Here is a 21,110-nt window from a genome sequence, read left to right as displayed (position 1 = left end):
CTGACGACTGGATTAATTCAACTAATGTTGTTTTCAAACAAAGATGGCGATACGTTTGAATTTGTTAGTACATTTCTTGCCCGGACTGATAAAGTAATTTCTTGCGCGGATTGATAAAGTTATTTCCTATGCGGATTGATACAGTGATTTATTGCGCGGATTGATACAGTGAACATTATTGGGGCTGGCGTATTGTACATACATCACAGAGCAGTCGCATCCAATATATTACAGAGCGTAACATCTTTAGACAAAATATTTCATGATTTCGATTTTACTTCTATTGATTTTAGTTCTTTATTTCTGTATTTAATCGTGAATTTTTATTGGCCTTAGCAAGCTTGCAGTTTCCTTCGGTAATTGATGCAGCACCGCAATTTCGATTATTAGTTAATTATCTTTTCACAACTAACACTCATGAGTGTGTTCAAAATTAAAAGCGCTAACAATTATATTACTACATTTAATCATGAGTTTTTCCTATGTTATATTTTAGGCTCTTTAAAACAGTAATAAGAAAGAGTGAAGAAAACAAGCTTTGTAAAATTTAACAAATAATTTATTTCCCTAGTAAAAGAAAGTAAAAATGGGAAAAAGAACTTACGGTTCTACGGATCAAATCCAAGAACAAAATATATAGAAGTCCTTGTAATAAAAAGTCCTCAATGAATCTGAGTTGGAGTCCCCATAAAAAATCCAAGATGGAGGACGAAGACGTATGCAATAGTTAGTGTTGTCCTGATGTGTCAACAGTTCCTTGTTGAACAACAGAAAATAATATTCCAGGTTTTTACTTTTGCCCATGAATTTTGTATGAGTACTTAAATGTTTCCAGGAAAAGAATTAATAATTCCATAAAATAGAATTTCAGCTCAAACTGGTCACAACAAAACACCTTTAAGTGTCAATGGTTTACACCCCAACTGAATAAGTTCTCTATAGAAAAAAGGTATACACTTATTTAAGACGCAAAAACGATTCCCGTATGAGAGTCACATGATCATGTTTCTAGAAAAAGATATAATCTTTACATGCCTAACATCACGTACTTCTAGTATGGCCTCGATTTCACATTATGAATGAACACTAAAAAAGAATAAAACACATTTTAAAAAATGGCTTACTTAACTCCCTGATTCTGAATCAATGTCAGGAATTAGGTCAGTGTTTGATACAAAGTTTCTATTATTTAGTTGATTACAAAAAAAAAAAAAATTCAAGTCAAACTAATTTCTGGAAAATGGGAAAGCCAGTAAATAAAGTTACATTACAATAATATGTAATGGAATATAAAACGTTTAAAACCAATAAACATACAATTAAATGCTGGTTAGTATTCACGTGTGAAAGTACGTTATTGTCCGTACATAATTTAAAATCCCTTGTGGAAAAAAAATATTTAGTGATTAACTGTACTTAATTAAAACGACTTTTTTCATGCTGCAAAAATCAGAATACCATTCAAGAGGTGAAGCAAATTTTGAAATATGTTCAGTTAACTGTCCGGATGGTGGCGCAAGTCTCCTCGTTGCTAAAGTTCTTCTAAGGGCAAAAACAGGATCCTGACGGTGCCAAATGAAAACAGCTGAATAAAGATACTAACTTCTAAACTGAGCAATCATTTATCACACAGATTAAGCAAAACAAACATGTTTAGTTGATTTAAATTAAAATTTTCAGTTTGAACGATAAACTTGATCTTCTTTTGAGCATTAAAGGTCGAAACATATGATGATTATTTATGAACTTTGAAGAATTAGAGTGCAAGTGAAGATAGAAGACACATTAAATTGCATACGATGTAAATTCAGATGATGCAAATTTTCAACTAGCATAATTTGTATTAGGTTACATTATACGGCAGGTAAACGTTGTTTTGATTCCATTTTGAGTAAGTTTTAGAACACAAGTTGCATAAAATGTGACCTGATCCATTTCTTGTTTGGTTTCATTTTCTGGCAAATGGTAATATTTTGTGTTGATGGTTACAAGTTACTGTGTACGATAATATTAATATATGCCGGATTTCAACATTAAGAGGTTCTTATTGGAACTGGTGAGCCTGGTGTCAGGATAATGAAACTAGTTGGGCCATCATGCTAAAGTGCTAGACATCACTGCAAACTGCCTCACTGCAGGCATGGTAGCGATATGACTGGAGCATTGTTAAAGCTACGTTAAATATATATATATATATATATATATATATATATATATATATATATATATATATATATATATATATATATATATATATATATATATATAATGCTGCCAAGAATAGTAAAACCATTTGAACATGTTAACTATATGGACAAGAAGACTATACAACTTGGTCAATTTCAAACAGTGCGACTTGAGTAGAGATATAGCAATAGAGAACGGATCAGGATGGACAAATAAACGGAACGATATATGTCATCAGAATCTCACTCTAAAGCGCGAGAATAACAATCCTATATTATAAATACACTTTAATGATCGGTGTATCATGTCAAAGTTATTTTTTAACTAATACTTAATAGCATGAGAGCACAAAATTTGACCCTTTTTGTTGCACCTGACAACGAAGACGTATTTAAACCGGTATATATTATTTTAATCACTATGTCTATATGACTTCAAGCATCGTATAAATTCACTTGTCAGTCACATTTGATAATGTATATACCCGCAATATATACAGTAGTAATATGAGAGTGTTGAATATAAGCAAGAAAGTACACTTTATAAATGTATACTTTGGTTGCAATTTGTGTATTAGTACAACATCCACAATATACAAGATTAATCGCATAGAACTCAAGTTCTACGGATCATACCTCGAATGTATGCTGATATTAATCGGAATATCCTCGGCCTTTTCAAACAAATCGTAGAGAAAATTTATTCGACTCGCATAGGAGGAGACGGTGATATTCTGAATGATGCAGATACCTAATTAGAACCAACTAGACATTTTACGAGACACGGATTAACCGGGAAGGTGCGAAGGCATCGAGCTACTTTATCATTCGTTAGGTCTTGGTCAATCTAATAGGGTTTCTTGTTTGTGAAACATTTCCACTAAGCTTACATACATCCGATGCATTTTTTGTTCTCTAGCAGAAATAGCCGTGGCAGTCCGAATGGGTCTTCATTTTTTCGCCCATTTGGGAACAAGAAAATGTTGGAAACTATTAGCGTAAGACGTATATTTACTCAGTGTTTGTGCAGGTAACATTTAGCTTTGTCCTTAGAGTCGGATAGGCTCTGGAATAAACCCCTCAAGAAACTATACATTTATTAAGGCAATAATTCTCTTTATTAACGTAAGCAGCTGGCGCTCACAATTATTGACATGACTCTCTGTGTGTGTGTGTGTGTGTGTGTGTGTGTGTGTGTGTGTGTGTGTTGGATTTTCAACGCAGCTTTAGTACTTTTTCAGTCATACGATGTCTACAGTGTAACAGTTTAAAGTGATGCCTATGACTCGGTCATCATGCCGCAGACATGTAGATGATGTCCCACCCATTCACATTATCCTGACACCAGGCCGACCAGTCCTAACACTATCATTCTAAACCTGAACACCTAGCGAGGCAGTTGTTAGTACCATTTTCATAAGTCTTTGGTATGACCCGGTCGGGGTTCGAACCTATGACCTCCCGCATCCGAGGCGGACGCTCTATCCACTAGGCCACGGGAGCGGTCTGAAGAGAGAGGGAGAGAGTGAGCATAATTTTGTTAATTCATATTGTATCACCTGGGTATACGGACATGACAGGGATAAAAGAGAATAGAATTGCATTAATTCTGGAGGAATTATTTTACCTAAACGACATAAACAAATACCACATACTACAACAGGCAGGTACATAGGTAGCTCATATCTAATGGAAAAAAAACAGATCAGGAGAAATGCAGCGTCAACAGTAACGGCAGATAAATCGACAAAAGAATAATATACATCAATTTTAATAAAACGTCTGTACATATGTAACACCTAACATAATATATACATTTGAAAGTTTTGATACGAATTAGTACTTTGTTATTTAAGACTATCGGAAGACGAGGGACCCAAACGTGTAAACTTTAATTTAATTCATATGTAAAAAAGACTAAATTAAAACAAGGGAACGGTATTTAAAACATAGAAACTTAGGGGGAAATTGGTCACCTTAAAGCTGATTTGCCACTGGACTGCAAAATACAACACCACATGCATTAAGATGGAGATCCTGATTATGTCCCAATCATACTTGGTGACAGGTTTTAAAAAGTACGGAGGGCTCACCGTTCTTGTGGCATGCTGATCCAGGATATGTTGGTTTCAAATTTAAATCAAAGCTTACCGCACCCTTGGTATTGATCAATGTTTATTTTTGCGAAGTATTCTATATACCTTAGTTGATGTGTATCTTAATAAGATTTGCGTTTTTTTTACCTCGGGTTAACACATCTTGCTACTGGCCATCTTAACCAATCACGCCTTGCTCCTGAATATAGATCTACTGATTAACTGTAAGCGTTGAGAATATATATATATATATATATATATATATATATATATATATATATATATATATATATATATATATATATATATATATATATATATATATGGCTGTCCAGTGCTATCACACTTTCTATACAAAGGTCAGTTTGCTTTACAAAATATTCATGAAATGTTGTAAAGATAATTACTCGAAGATGAAATTCAACCCCATTAGTCAAGTTGTATAAGAAGACACAATCAGATTTCGCCGTAAGAGGCATGGAATTTACTCGCTTATAACGCATGCTCAACAACTGATTGCTTATTGTGAGACCCTGAGTTCCATAACGCTCCAAGCAAAGTAGTTTATACCTGTTTATAAACATGTCAGCTTACCAAACATCACGCTCTTGTTAAATGTATAATTGTGTGTTGTGCGGTTGGGTGGAGGTGGAAATAAAGACAAATAATGTTTATACAATATTACGTATGTTATATCAATAATATTTGTTACATAATGTGAAGAAAAAGTGTTGTGTCAACAGCTACACAGTCTTTAATTACCTTATGTTACAATGCAAATGACTCACTGGTCACCACATGCATTTGTCAGTTCGTAGTCGCATAACAGAAATAACAATTTGTTGTAAACTAAAAAACTTGTATGAATCAAAACAAAATTAATAGACATATATTATCTTGTACTGTATGATAATGTTTTTCTTCGTAACCATCTTTTTCAAACTTGCATTGTGCAACAAAGCGCATTGAATCATAGTAAATTGCTTGAATGAATTAAGAATTTCAACCATCTTAGTCGTGTTTAAGCTGAAAGGAGTATCATACAAACATGTTTCAATACAACAATAACATGGATAGTATTTTAAAAAAAGTAATGAATTGATTGGAAAAAGGTCTTATTTGGTGTAAACAAAGACCAGGGCAAATAGCATGGCATAAAAGGCAAGAGTAAGCACTTTATGGACTATTCCATACAATAGGGATGAGCATATGGCCCAACGTCTGGCTTCGGAATCACGTCCTTTTCGAAACGCAATATCCGATTTGTGCATAAGCAAAATAGCTGGCGCACAACAGAAAAACACGAAAAACAGCACAAACGGACACCATAAATAGTCGTGGATTATCCGGTTCCAGCGGTTGTATATATTTGCAGCTAAGTCCACGATTGCTTCGCCATCAATCTTCTGTTTCCAAGAATAATCCGGCACATCATATTGTGTAATGTTTTCGAAAGGCCCTTCTATGGTCACAACCGATTTGGACATATCCTTGTTGAAGTCTGTGTGTCCACGATTGACACCATCATTCTCTAATGGAACCAATGGCATGATGATCTTCAATGGAATATATTTTGGCTGATATCCATTTCGGATGCTTTTGCCGGTATCGTTATTTTGAGCGAGACTGGGGTGAAACAGGCTGACTTGAAGTGAATTCCTGCGCACTTCTGCATCACTTGGAAGAAAGTATACCTTTTGTGCCCATTTTTGTACAAGATTCTCCGTTTGGTTGTCACAATGTTGAACATTTTTTTCCTCAGAAAAGCTATTGTTATAGTAATCATACAGGTTTATGGCCAATGCGATATGTTTATTATTGTCAATAGAAGGCCCATTGATGCAAGTGTCATAGTTAACTCGAGAATCGTTATCACTGTCGTGTAAAAACATATTCCTTTTCGTATTCACCGCCGGTTTCTCGGTTTTATTGTAACATTAGGTAGGCAGCAATACTGGTTATTGCTGAAAGAATCTTCGAATGTTGTTTTAAGCAATTGAGAAAAATAAACAAAAGTAAGAAAACAACAAGAAGTCGCATTACGTTTGCCACGAAGTCCCTCTCAAAAACTCGCATGTTTTAGTTACCGCAAAGAACGAATATTTCACTCTCAGATGAAGTCGGGTATAACACATGTGTTATGCTTACCCGCACAATTGACAACACAAGAGTGTTTAAGTTATGCTTGAGTCACCGTCCATAGATCCATACGAGCTCAGGCAGTGTTGACCTTGAAGAGTACGTTGTTAGAATATAGACAAAGCAACTATGTAAACAGGATAAAATCTTTCTTCGTACTATCGTCTTTAAGCAACATTACACGTTCGCTTAAAATGTTATTAAAGTATATTTCAATTAGGCGAGATGTGCATGGGTGTTCGAAAGGGATTGGAGGGTAGTGGGTTGGCAAGTGGAAGTCTTCCTATTTTAAAACGTCTGTGCTATTGCAGATATTTCCTCGTCCATTATTTAAGATAGCTTCTTTATGCTTATAATACCAATTATGAAGCTTGTTGTTCCATCTGTGGTGCCAAGGTTGGGTAAGGGTGTTAGAGGACGGTGTTGAAAGCGAAAACCGAGATAAATAGGAAGGAACGCAACATAGCTGCAAAACTTACTGTTGATACATTTCTTATTATTTAATAAACCACCCTATATTTCTAAAGAATTAAATGTTAATGCACTCAGTTAATTATTTGATTCTTAGAACGGATTTGATTTTGCATGATAAATTTCCATATTATTCATTTGATTTTTTTAAATTTCTGATTTTGTAATACAGGTCTCTCGATAGAGTTCTCTTGGATTCTATCAGGCACGGTCGGCATGAAGCATTTTCACTTCCAGTTGAAACAAAAAGCCAATTCTGAACCATAACATTTGGTATGAATAACATAAATAGTGCACACTCATATGTATGTATGTATGAATGTATGTATGTATACGTACATATATATATATATATATATATATATATATATATATATATATATATATATATATATATATATATATATATATATATATATATATATATATATATATATATATATATATATATATATATATATAAATGTGAGAGCAGTAATCATCTTAAGTTTTAGGACATTCTCAAGCTCAAATTATCGAGTGTTTGCAGACCTGAGATTTCTCTCCTTGGACCTTTGCTAACCGGAATTTGAGAAAAATGTGAAGGTGCTGAGGACAATCTCAAATATGAGGCACATGACATAATTAAGCTGTTTAGCTAACTTGGGTCAGATTATTTAAACTAAGCAATTTACTGGTTGAATTATCAATCTTTTCCTCCATAAAACAATATATATTATACCGTGTCATTAGCTAAAAAGATAAATAAATGAATAAAATGCTCGCATTTTCATCGGATTATTTTATACATAGTGTGGTCCATTCGATTAATCCTTAAATATTAACATCGTTCCTAATACCTCTTAGGTGGGATCAACATCCAACATTGCAGGACAAGTGAACGAAGTGACTTGCGAACCGAGGCAAGGCGAATGCTGCTTCGGCCAGGTTCGCTTAACAGTACATTCTACAAATAAATGACGATTAAACTAGTAAAAATGCTATTCAACGGATGGAAATTTATTTTAGCAAGGAATGTTTTTTTTTTTAACGAGATATACAAGTTAACCATGAGAGTAAGTTGATTTGGTTCGCATGTTTCTTGTGTTTGTATAAGTTAAGTTTCAACAAATGTGAGAGGAGTAGAAAATAAATGCTATCGACTTTCAAACCTACATTTGCTCCTTTCAACTCATGTGAAATGCAGACCCTGGATGGATATTTTTAGTGCTTCCATGCATTATACTACGAGATAACCATCGACAACAATAATGACGGACATTTTCTAATTAATAAAATTCATTTGTATAGTTTTCCTGCTGTCCACGGAAAATATTGCTTAATTTGAACTTTTGAAGTTGAGATAAATTAATTATTTAAAAGCTAACGTTTGAGGACTTGTACTAAAATTAACTGTGTGCTAAAATAATATACCATGATGGTATTGCCTCTGGCTGCTTTCTATTCGCGATATTATATTTCGGACAAAATATCCATCGTAGAGTAGATATTTGTAATTTCTTTCATAACTATTTACCTTTGCCTACATAATCTATGATATCCTTGTCACTCACCGCCTTGATAAAGTCACAGAAGCGGTCTCTCAGGGCCTTGATATGATTTTGCACGCGGTCAATATTTATATAATTATAAAGAATTAAATGTTAATGCATTCAGATAATTGTATGATTCTTTGAACGGATTTGATTGTGTATGATAAATTTCGTATGCCACATTATCGAAAATATTAACAACCCTTATGACAAATTACTGTATTACTAACAAAAATCTATGTCTTATTTGAAACGTTTAAAAAAACAAATTAACTAATGTACATTATGTTTGTTTTTTGTATGGTGAGGAGGTTATTAATGGAAGTTAACGACTGCTATCTGTGAATTGTTTGTCCCGGGCGTGCCTTTTAACTACGTTTACGCTTAAGTCAGTATATTTTAGACATACCAAAAGAAAATGATATTCACTTTTACGCGAAGTTTTTCCGTTACTTTGCTGCTTGTCTATTTGCATTGGATCCAGTGTTTAGGAGATATATTCACAGTATGTCACACAAAGAACATGCTGTATTCAGTTTTGATTAGTGGCTATCACCATTCGTTTAGTCTTTTAAAACTAATCAGAACTTAAAATAACCCATTTTCTGCGTGATATACCGGCAGTATTATCATGTATAATTTTCATGAGTTGAAGGTGCTTCTTCTCTAATTCTTTGGACAATACGTAATAATTTATATAAATTTTTTAATTCTTGAGCAGGTGTGGAGCGAGCACCATTGACATAGTCCTGTCCTTGCCACTATAAATTAACTAAATGTAAACAAACATGAATATTACCTAATATTTAACTGGTCATTACCATAGCTGTAGCATCGGAGGGGAGGATGGGTTTCCAATCCAATAATTATCGAGCATTCTGCACTGAAACATGAACGAAAGTGGTTATGTTTCTGGCTTGTTTGTTTGGGGTTATACATTCTGAATGAAGGTTTTACGGGTAAGGATGATCTGGTATGACAAATTTGAGATATTTTTAGGAATCAAAATAGCTGAAGTATTGTTTTGGGTGTCAAATTATGATTTTATATTGAAAATTGCTAACGTCACAGATTTCAATCCACTCGCCGCAAGGGAATGTTTGCTATATCGAATGTACCATTCAAGTGAAACATAATTTCCAGATGCTTAAATTATTAATGATGTATAATGACAGCAGCGAAGTGAAACATATTATAGAGTTACAGTTCGTTCGAGCAAGAATCGAACCCGCGTGGTAAGTAACTGTACTCATCACCTAGTTCGCATGAACCAGCGCTCTCATCCACAACGGTCATGCCTTCATCCATAAAAAAGGAAATGGAACAAAGTCGAATGACAATGGTCTTATGTGCATATGAAGCATTTTTCTGGGCGAGAAGAAATCGAAATTTAACTAAATTACAAACCAAACCAACAGATACAACAATCCAATAGAGTTGTACATTGAACGGTGTCCTAATTCCCGTCGATTCAGTGGATTTATTTGCTTCATTTTTCAACTCCTATTGGGTTCGGTTAAGGAAATACGTCCATCTCGTTCAAAACCGAAATCAGTCGTCAGAAATATATGAACTCTACGAAGCTGCAACACATATAGAATACTGATTTAAAACCGCGTATCGTTTTGATATACAACGAGACATTGCGGAATCGGAAGAGTACATTAATTTTAGTACTATTGGATATCGTAGACCAAAAACGCAATCTACGAAAAAGCTGAAGCATTGAAGCAGTTTATCATTAAAAGTGCAAAGTGATACTTGAAGAAAAAATGGTGCATTTTTAGGAAGGAAATTTTAATGTTCCTTGTAAAGATAATGGCCCATGGTTTAATGGCAGCTATAGAGAAATTACATAAAATTGCTTTGATTAATTACAATTCCTTTAAATACGATGAAAATAGGAATTACGTAATGAAAAACAAATATAAAACATATGCTGAAAGCGTGAATTACGATAGAGCAAGAGAGCACACATTACATGATTTACTAAAATTTATGATACTGATCTTAAATCAGCGTTTCTTTCTGATATCGGAAGAGTATAATGCTTGTAATACTATTGGACATGCAGATGAAAAACACAATGCACGAAAAAGCTGAATTACTGACGCAGTTTATCATCAAAAATGCAAACGGATATTTTGAAGGAAAACAAAAACAAGTCCATTTTCAGGAAGGAAATGTTAATGTTTGTAGTAAAGATAATTTCCTATGGTTTAATGGCGAATGTATATAAATTATAGGCAGGTGCTTTACTTAATTATAATTCCTTGAAATCCGATGAAAATAGAAGGAATTACATAATGAAGTAAAACGAATTCAAGATGTTCTGCCGAACGCGTAATTTACTCAACAAACGTTCAAGAGGCCAACAATTGCATACATTTCGTAAAGAAAATCCACATAAGTTTTTGGAATCTTTTTAAAAGTCCTAAACGTTTCTGGTATTATTTGAATAATTGATGTGATTTTTATAAACATTTTCAGGAACTACGAAAAGTTTTACCATAAAATAAAACCGGTCAATTAGAGCAGAGTAGGAACATACAAGACGAAGGAGTAACGATCATTTAAGCGAACCAATATTTGTAAAGATATATAGTAATAACATCTATCATTGAAATTTGAGCGAGTGGAATTGTACTTAGCTTTTAATAAAGGAGATCCAGTCAATGCAAGTAATTGCAGACGGATAACATTACTTACCTGTATAGGAATATTTGTTACGATCATACTTAACCAAAGGCCCTCCTCATGGGCCATTACACATGATATTATTTCTGATGCACAATTTGGTCCGAAGAAGAATAACACAGTATACTCCACGTTTAGATTGAATATTTTGACTCAAGCGCCTTTATTGATTTTAATAAGCATAAGGTTATGTCGATAGAGAAGTCAATGGCATAAGGTAGTAAAATGCGGAGTCACTGGAAAAATGCTAAAGCAACTATAAGATAATTTGTAGCACTTAACGCACGCCCAGATTATTTCGATTGTCAACTTGGGCTTCTTCAAGGAGAAAACTTCTCAATATTTATGCTTTCACTTTATGTTAGTGATATGGAAACTGTATTACAATAAAAGATGTAGGCCGGTTTCATTAATCAAGGAATGTCTTCATATATTTCTTTGTTTGCTGACATAACGGTGATATTTTCAGAGACAACAGTTGCTCTAGAACCATAGATAATGTACATGCATACTGCATAAGACGGAATTTGTTTTTAAATATTGATGAAACAAAAGTTATGAATTTGAGTAAAAGTTAGAAGACTTAACATTTTATTTAAGCATGGAGTTGTGGTTCTAGACTTGTGATTAATTTTAATTATTTTAATTTGTTTTTCTAAGAGAGGCTCATTTCAATGTGCTACACACAATATTTGTGGAAGGTTCTTTTGTATCTCCAGTTTGGAGATTTCACGATGGAAATTAACAGTTAAAAACTTTGTAGGCATATACCTTTTATAAGGAGCATGTAAGAGTTATATAATATATTTACTTACTTACGCAATCCGAAATCCTAATGTTCTATATGTCGGAGTACTTGGGATCGAGGTCGTAAAGAGAACGCAGTGGTTGATGGTAAAAATGAACACCTCCGCTGAATGATGTCAACATGAACTAGAGCAACTTGCATGGTCCGCCATCGCAAATGCTTACGATTTTCATGACATGTTCCCTAATTTCGGAAACGTACCAGTTTAGACTCATTGAATAGTGATCCAAACAAACGTTCAATCTGTTACATATGCACGATGTGATGTTCTGATATAATAGCAAATATTGCCAAGTAGAGAAAATATATCTTAATGATTTACAATTTTGTACATCAACATTTTACCCCTCGCCTCGCCCGTTTCTAAACGAGTTTAGGGAACGTTGCCAAATATTAATCCCCTGTTCTAGAAATAGTTACAATAAGGATAAGAAAGACAAAACAAAGATTTATGAAGGAGAATGCCTAGTGTCAAGGAGGAAACCGCTTTTATTAAGAAACGTCATCGATATTCTCATGACTGGCTGCATGAGCGATATTTATACAGGATGTGTATAACGTTTGTATAACTCTGATTACGTCGGCTAAGAAACACTTCCTGGTATGTGATAAGGTTGCATAAAGATGTTGTCTCTATGCAATAAGACAAAATGTACACTGCATCAGCAATCTGAACGTGTTTCTTGATATTCAACACAAAACATACCGAAACATTAGTGATTATTTATATTTCTAAGGATAAAATGTTTATTGTGACAGGCTGAAGAAACATTCATCAGGATTCGACTGTTTGAAATAAAAATGCCATATTATAAGATTCTTCTGTAATGTGGATGTACTCATCTTCGTTTTATGGAAAATATCAGTTTTAAGTAAGAGAAAACCCCTTATAAACACGAAAATGTAACAAAATGACTTAGTTAATACATTTTAATTATGTTAGCATTAAAAGCTATCAGCTATTTTTGTCGTATTTAGAAAATTCAGAATAAGGTTTTGTCAAATATTAACAAAGAATTCTTATGGTAGAACTTTAGTATGTTTGTTCAAGACAAATCTGCCTAGCCCTACGTTTGACATTGTCTTTTCCGCCCAGCGATTTAGACACAGATTTAATTTCAAAACCGAAAGATGGACTTCCAGACAGAGACGAAGGATATCACAATATTTGACACTTAAATGTGGGAAGATCGATGATAAGCAATCATCGGCATTGTATAGCTTTCACCTAACCATTATGCAATATTTACTGCATATCCGTTAGGTTTAATAGATGGCCATATAGCATGTGCATGATATTGTATAAAAAGAGGCTATTTCTGTTATGCCTGAAACGTAGGATTTTTCTAAAAGCCTGCAGCATGAATTCTGAACATTATGCCGCATTACTTCTGATCATTATGCAGCAATACTCCGGATGAATATGCAGCAATAATTCTTATCACTATGCAGCAATTACTCTGATCACTATACAACAATAATTCTGATAATTATGAAGCATCGGTCTCGAGTATTTTATGCAGATGCATATACGAATCATCCACTTGCTCTCACTGATAAGTTATTTACCCCACCCCGAGAGAGGGAGAGAGAGAGTATAATTCTATTAATTTATATTTTATCACCTGGGTATACAGGCATGTCAGGGATAAAAGAAAACATAATTGCATTAGTTCTGGAAGAATTCTTTTACCTAAACGACATAAACAAATACCACATACTACAACAGGCAGGTACATAGATAGGTCATATATACTGGGAAAAAAAAACAGATCAGGAGCAATGCAACTTCAACAGTAACGGCAGATAAATCGACTAAAGAACAATATACATCAATTTTAATAAAACGTCTGTACATTTGTAACACATAACAGAGTGTATACATTTGAAAGTTTTGATATGAATTAGTATTTTGTTATTAAGACTATCGGAAGACGAGGGACACAAACGTGTAAGCTTAAAATTAATTCATATGTTAAAAATTACTAAATTAAAACATAAACTTAGTGGAAAATTGGTCACCTTAAAATGATTTGCCACTGACTGCAAAATAGAACACTACATGCATTAAGATTGAGATCCTGAATATGTCCCAATCATCCTTGATGACAGGGTTTGAAAATTACGGAGGGCCCACCGTTCTTCTGGCATGCTGATCCAGGATATGTTGGTATCAAATTTAAATCAAAGCTTACCACATCCTTGGTATTGATCAATGTTTATTTTAGCGAAGTATTCTATATACCTTATTTGCTGTGTATATTAATAAGATTTTCTTTTCTTGACCTCGGTTTATCACATCCTGCTATTGGCCGTCTTAACACAATAACGCCTTGCTCCCGAGTATAGATCTACTGATTAACTGTAAGCTGTGATTATATATATATATATATATATATATATATATATATATATATATATATATATATATATATATATATATATATATATATATATACGGCTGTCGGGCGCTATCACACTTTCTATACAAAGGTCAGTTTGCTTTATAAAATATTCATGAAATAATTACTCGAAAATGAAATTAAACCCCATTAGTGAAGGTGTATAAGAAGAAAATCAGATTTCGCCGTAAGAGGCACGGAATTTACTCGCTTATAACGCATGCTCAACAATAGACTGCTTATTGTGAGACCCTGAGTTCCATAACGCTCCAAGCAAAGTAGATTCTACCTGTTTATAGACAAGTCAGCGTACGAAACATCACACTCATGTCAAATATGTAATTGTGTGTTGTGCGGTAGGGTGGAGGTGGAAATAAAGACATATAATGTTTATACAATATTACGTATGTTATATCAACAATATGTATTACATAATGTGAAGAAAAATATGTTGTTTCAAGAGCCACACAGTCGTTAGCTACCTTATGTTTTACAATGCAAATGACCCACTGGTCACAAAAGGCATTTGTTAATCCGTAGTCGCATAACAGAAATAACAATTTGTTGTAAACTAAAAACATATATTATCTTGCACTGTATGATAATGTTTCTCTACGTGAACGTCTTGTTCAGACTTGCATTGTGCAACAAAGCGCATTGAATCATAGAAAATTGCTTGAATTAAATAAGAATTTTAACCCATCTTAGTCGTGCTTATGCTGAAATGAGTATTCATAAAAACATGTTTAAATAAAATAATAACATGGATAGAATTAATATAGATAATGAATTGATCTGAAAAAGGTCTTATTTGGTGTAAACAAAGACCAAGGCAAATAGCATGGCATAAAAGGCAAGAGTAAGCACCAACCCAATTCCATACAATAGGGATGAGCATATGGCCCAACGTCTGGCTTCGGAATCACGCCCTTTTCGAAACGCAATATCCGATTTGTGCATAAGCAAAATAGCTGGCGCACAACAGAAGAACACGAAAAGCAACACAAACGGACACCACAAATAATTGTGGATTATCCGGTTCCATCGGTTGTGTTTATTTGCAGCTAAGTCCACGATTGCTTCGCCATCAATCTTCTGTTTCCTAGAATAATCCGGCACATTATACCGTGCAATGTTTTCCAAAGGCCCTTTTATGGTCAAAGCTGATTTGGACATATCTTTGCTGAATTCTGTGTGCCATCGATTGACACCATCATTCTCTAATGGATCCAATGGGATAATCATCTTCAATGGAATACATATTGGCTTACATCCATTTCGGATGCTTTTGCCGGTATCGTTATTGTGAGCGAGACTGGGACGAAAAAGACCGACTGGAATAGAATTCCTGCACACTTCTGAATCACGTGGAATATAGTTCGCTTTTTGTGCCCATTCTTGCACAGGATTCCCCATTTGGACGGCACAATGTTGACCATTCTGACCCTCAGAAAATCTATTGTTGTAGCAATTATACGGGTTGATGGCCAATGCGACATGTTTATTATTGTCAATAAAAGGTCCATTGATGCAAGTGTCATATTCAACTCGAGAATCTTTAACGCTGTCGTGTAAAAACATATTCCTTTTCGTATTCACAGCGGGTTTCTCGGTTTTATTGTAACATTAGTTAGGCAGCAATACGGGTCATTGCTTAAAGAATCTTCGAATGCTGTTTTAAGCAATTGAAAAAAATAAACAAAAGTAAGTAAACAACACGAAGTCGCTTTAAGTTTGCCACGAAGTTCCTCTCGAAAACTTCTCACATGGATTAGGTAGCGCCGAAAACAAATATTTCACTGTCAGATGAAGCCGGGTATAACACACGTTTTATGCTTACCTGTCCAATTGAGAACACAAACCTGTTACGTTATACTTGAGTCACCGTCTATAGATCCATACAATCTCATGCAGTGTTGACCTTGAATAGTTCGGTTTCGACTGTAAAGAAAGCAACTAGTTAAACAGGCCAAAGTCTACCTGCATACTATCGTTTTTTTTAGCAACATTTCACGTTAACTTAAAACATTTTAAAGTATATTTCAATTAGGCGAGATATGTATGTGTGTGCGAGAGGGGTTGGAGAGGTAGTGGGCGGGCAAGTGGAAGTTTTCCTATTTATTCTAAAACGACTGTGCCATTACAGATAATTCCTCTTCCATTATTTAAGATAGCGTCTTTATGCTTATAATACCAATTATGAGACTTGCTGGTTCATCTATGGTGCTAAGGATGGGTAAGGGTGTTAGAGTACGGTGTAAAACGTGTTTAGATGAAAACCGAGATAAATTGGAGGGAATGCAACATAGCTGTAAAACTCACTGTTGATACAATTCTTATTATTTAATTAACCATCATATATTTCTAAAGAAATACATGTTAATGCACTCAGTTAATTATTTGATTCTTAGACCGGATTGTATGATAATTTAATATGCCACATTATCCATTTGATTTTTTAAAATTTCTGATTTTGTAATTTCTGATTATAGGTCTCTTGATAGAGTTCTCCTGGATTTTATCAGTCCCGGTCTGCATGAAAGATATTCACTTCCAGTACAAACTTAATGCCAATTCTGAAGCATAATATTTGTTATGAATAACATAAATAGTGCACACATATATGTATGTATGTATGTATGTATGTAGGTAGGTAGGTATGTAGGTAGGCAGGTAGGTAGGTAGGTAGGTAGAGTATGTATATATATATATATATATATATATATATATATATATATATATATATATATATATATATATATATATATATATATATATATATATATATATATATATATATATATATATATATATATATGTCTGCATTTATCAAGGTGAGAGCAGTAATCATTTTAAGTTTCAGGACATCCTCAACCTCAAATTCGCAAGTGTTTGCCGAACTGAGCTTTCTCTACTTGGTCCTTTGTTAACCAGGATTTGAGGAAAATGTGTTAAGGACAATCTCAAATATGTGGCACATGCCATAATTAAGCTGTTTAGCAAACTTCGTTCAGATTATTTAAACTAAGTAACTTACTGGTTGAATTGTCAATCTATTCTTCTCTAAAACATTATATAGTATACCTTTACATTAGCTAAATAAATAAAAAAATGAATAAATTGCTCATCGGATTATTTGATACTGTGGTTCATTAGATTAATCCTTAAATATTAATACCGTTCCTAATGGTATCACGGTACTAATTGTTTTTCCATATACCTCAATGCTAATATTTTGTGAAATAAATATGCTTTGTATCCTACTTCAGCATGCATATCACACACTGTCATAGAGAACAATGTTAGACTGTCAATTTGACAATGACATAGACAGGTACTCCATTGCATTTAAGAGAGATAAATCTACTGGAACTAGACAGGGGTAAGAGTTATCTAGTCACAACAAGCACATTTTCAGCCATGTACCATATTTTAAAAAAATCATAAAGAATACAAAATATGATCTAGATAGAAATTAACATAAACTCACATGTTGCCAAGAGGCTCAACTTTTTTTTAAAGCCAGACAGAGAGTACAACTCTTACATAATGCACCAATCACAGCTAATGTTGTTCTTTAATTCTGAATGCAATGTTCCCTACACCTTTAGCTCCGCTCACCTGGACTTGCGCAATTGGTACCGTTATACCTATAGAAAACCTTATTTTTTCCAATAATCTGTGAAATAGTTCGGTACTGTATAAGTAAGAAATATACTTAGTCTCACTTGTGAAAAACAATTTTATGAGATACTAAGCTATGTCTTATATGAATGTGTATAGAAATGTCATTGAGCTGTTTGAACTATTGTTTTCATACTTTTGCTTCACTATCAAATTCATCTTTTGAAATAAAATGAATTCTTTTAACTATGAGTTGTATCTTATTCATATCAATTGAACTTCACATGGGTGATATGGGATAAATCACATTATGTCATATTATGTAATAACTAGGTCAAAGGTCAATGTACCAAATAGTATGTACCTGTCCTACTTCAAAATGTACAATTCACCTAAAAGAAAGGAATTTATATTTGTTTGGTAGTTGCAGAACTTAACATCAGAGACAGGTGGACATGACCCAATCTTATTATAAAGTATAAGCTTTGAACACTTTACACTGTCTGCAGATACATGAGGTCACTATCTACCAGTCCTCACACAAAGGTCCACCTACTCATCCTCTTTGTAACACAAATAGTAAGCTTTCCTCCTTTGTAATGTGAATAAAATTGATTCAATAAGCCAATCAGTCACCAAATATAGTAAATCACAGCTTCTAAGTGGTTATGTTGGATTGGGGGGTGAAATTAGGGGAATAAAATACAGAAAAATGCCAAATATAAACACTAAGTATAGCTCATCAAATGGAATTAAAAACAGGAGGAAAGTGTTTATCTAAAAGGGAGAGGTAGCGTATGATAAAAGAATTAAAGGAGGCAAAATCAGCAATGCAAAAAATGAGAAGTGAAAATTTGATGACCCTACGTTGGACAAATATATCGGGCAGGGCCCAACAGGTCCAAGAACAGCCAAAAGGCAACTGTGCTATAACATCCCTTACAGGTACCCCAATTTCAGGTGAAGTTGTGTTCATTTCCATCTAATATAAAAGGGTGAATAATTTAGATAATATAGATAATATATATATATATTTCATGTACATAAGAAATTAATAATAATTGGCTTAAGTTAGGCAGGAACTTATGTCAGAACCAAACAGAACACACTTTATCAGTTTTTATACTTGTAAACTTTACTGTGAGAAATTATTAAATTGCTTCTATTTACATCTGCATCAAGATTGAGGGCTAAAACAATACTTCACAAATCTTCTCTTTATTTTCATAACCAGTCACTGAAAATGTGAGATTTTATTTTCTTTAAATGTTATGACTGGTGTAAGGGAGATAACTGAATGATATACATAAGGTGTGGTGACCTCTAATATATTATCCATGTAATATAGATGAGTTCATGAAGAACCTGTATTAACTTCATTACAATTAAATTATCCCAAAATACATTATTGATAAAGTGAGAACCTAACATTTAGACTTCTATATTTAGCGGAGACCTCAAGAGTCATGTAATTTTAATTTCTAAGATGACGCGACTCTTTCATATCACATAGTTTATATTTTCTAAAATGCCGGCATGTAGAGTGCAGCCTTCCATAACCATGCAGATACGATCTCATGTCAATTTGGATTCTTGCGATGGGATGCAAAGTTTCAAGAACAGTGCGGATTTGAATGGAATGAATGCGCACTAGGTGACTAAAATGGTTATCATTCAGTACTGTTGGACCTAATATGGAAATTTCACAAGAACAGCTGGACAGAAAGAAATACAAGGAATTGAAAGTCAATAGTAGATTATAATTGGGCTTATACAAGTGTCAATGGAAAATGCTGACTTAAAGAAACTGTTCTTGTTTGTTGGTATTCACTGCTACTTCAACAAAAGGGGATGCAAGAGAACTGAACTAATTGCATGAACAATTTCATAGCAGGAAAGTGTACAAAAAATGGACAATTAGAGCTGGACAATTAAAATCAAAGTGGGAAAGAATACCATAACTTTAATAAATTATCTAAAATTACACATGCCAAAACATCCTACATGGTACAAGTGATCTATCTACAAGTACTTAGAGTATTCTCTATCCTTGTTTATGGCATGCCTTACAAGAACAAGATAGCTGTTTTTGTACACATGATTTTTCATCTTTTGCAGGTAAAATAGTATATTATGTTTACATAACTTATTTTGTTGCATGTATTCCAATCTAGGAGGTAACAGCGCATACATAGAGGCATCAGGCAACACAAGTCTATATCTATCATAGTTGTAGTTATCAAAAGTCCCCATTCAAAGCCAACTTGTGGTATTTTGTGAAGATTTCATACATTTTATTCTTAAAGAACTTTCAATATTTGACCAATACTGTGCAGCACCCATTTGTTTTCCTACATCAAACTAGTAAAGTTCATAAATGCCGCCCACATGCATGCGTTTCTATGGATATATTGTGAGGCTCTTCTTCCTTTTAGGTATCACGGTACTAATTGTTTTTCCATATACCTCAATGCTAATGTTTTGTGATATAAATATACTTTGTATCCTACTTCAGCATGCATGTCACACACTGTCATAGAGAACAATGCTATATTGTCAATTTGACAATGACATAACCAGGTACTCCATTGCATTTAAGAGAAACATAACTCTACTAAAACTAGACAGGGGTAAGAGTTATCTAGTCACAACAAACACATTTTCAACCATGTGTAACATATTTTTAAAAAAATCATAAAAAATGCAAAATATGATGTAGATAGAAATTAACATAAACTCACATGTTGCGAAGAGGCTCAACTTTTTTTTTAAAGCAAAAAAGAAATTACAATTCTTACATAATGCACCAATCACAGCTAATGTTGTTCTTTAATTCTGAATGCAATGTTCCCTACACCTTTAGCTCCGCCCACCTGGACTTGCGCAATTGGTACCGTTGCACCTAATACCTCTTAGGTGGGATCAACATCCGACATTGCAGGACAAGTGAACGAAGTCACTTGCGAACCGAGGCAAGGCGAATGCTGCTTCTGCCAGGTTCGCTTAACAGTACATTCTACAATTATATGACGATTAAACAAGGTAAAAATGATATTCAAATGATGGAAATTTATTTTAGCAAGGAATGTTTTTAACGAAATATATTAGCGAACCATGAGAGTATGTTGGTTTGATTCGCCTGTTCCTGGTGTTTG

The sequence above is a fragment of the Sinohyriopsis cumingii genome, chromosome 7 (assembly GCF_028554795.1).
Source record: "Sinohyriopsis cumingii isolate HCF-2022 chromosome 7, ASM2855479v2, whole genome shotgun sequence".
NCBI classification, from domain to species: domain Eukaryota; kingdom Metazoa; phylum Mollusca; class Bivalvia; order Unionida; family Unionidae; genus Sinohyriopsis; species Sinohyriopsis cumingii.
Note: the sequence above shows the minus strand (reverse complement) of the source record.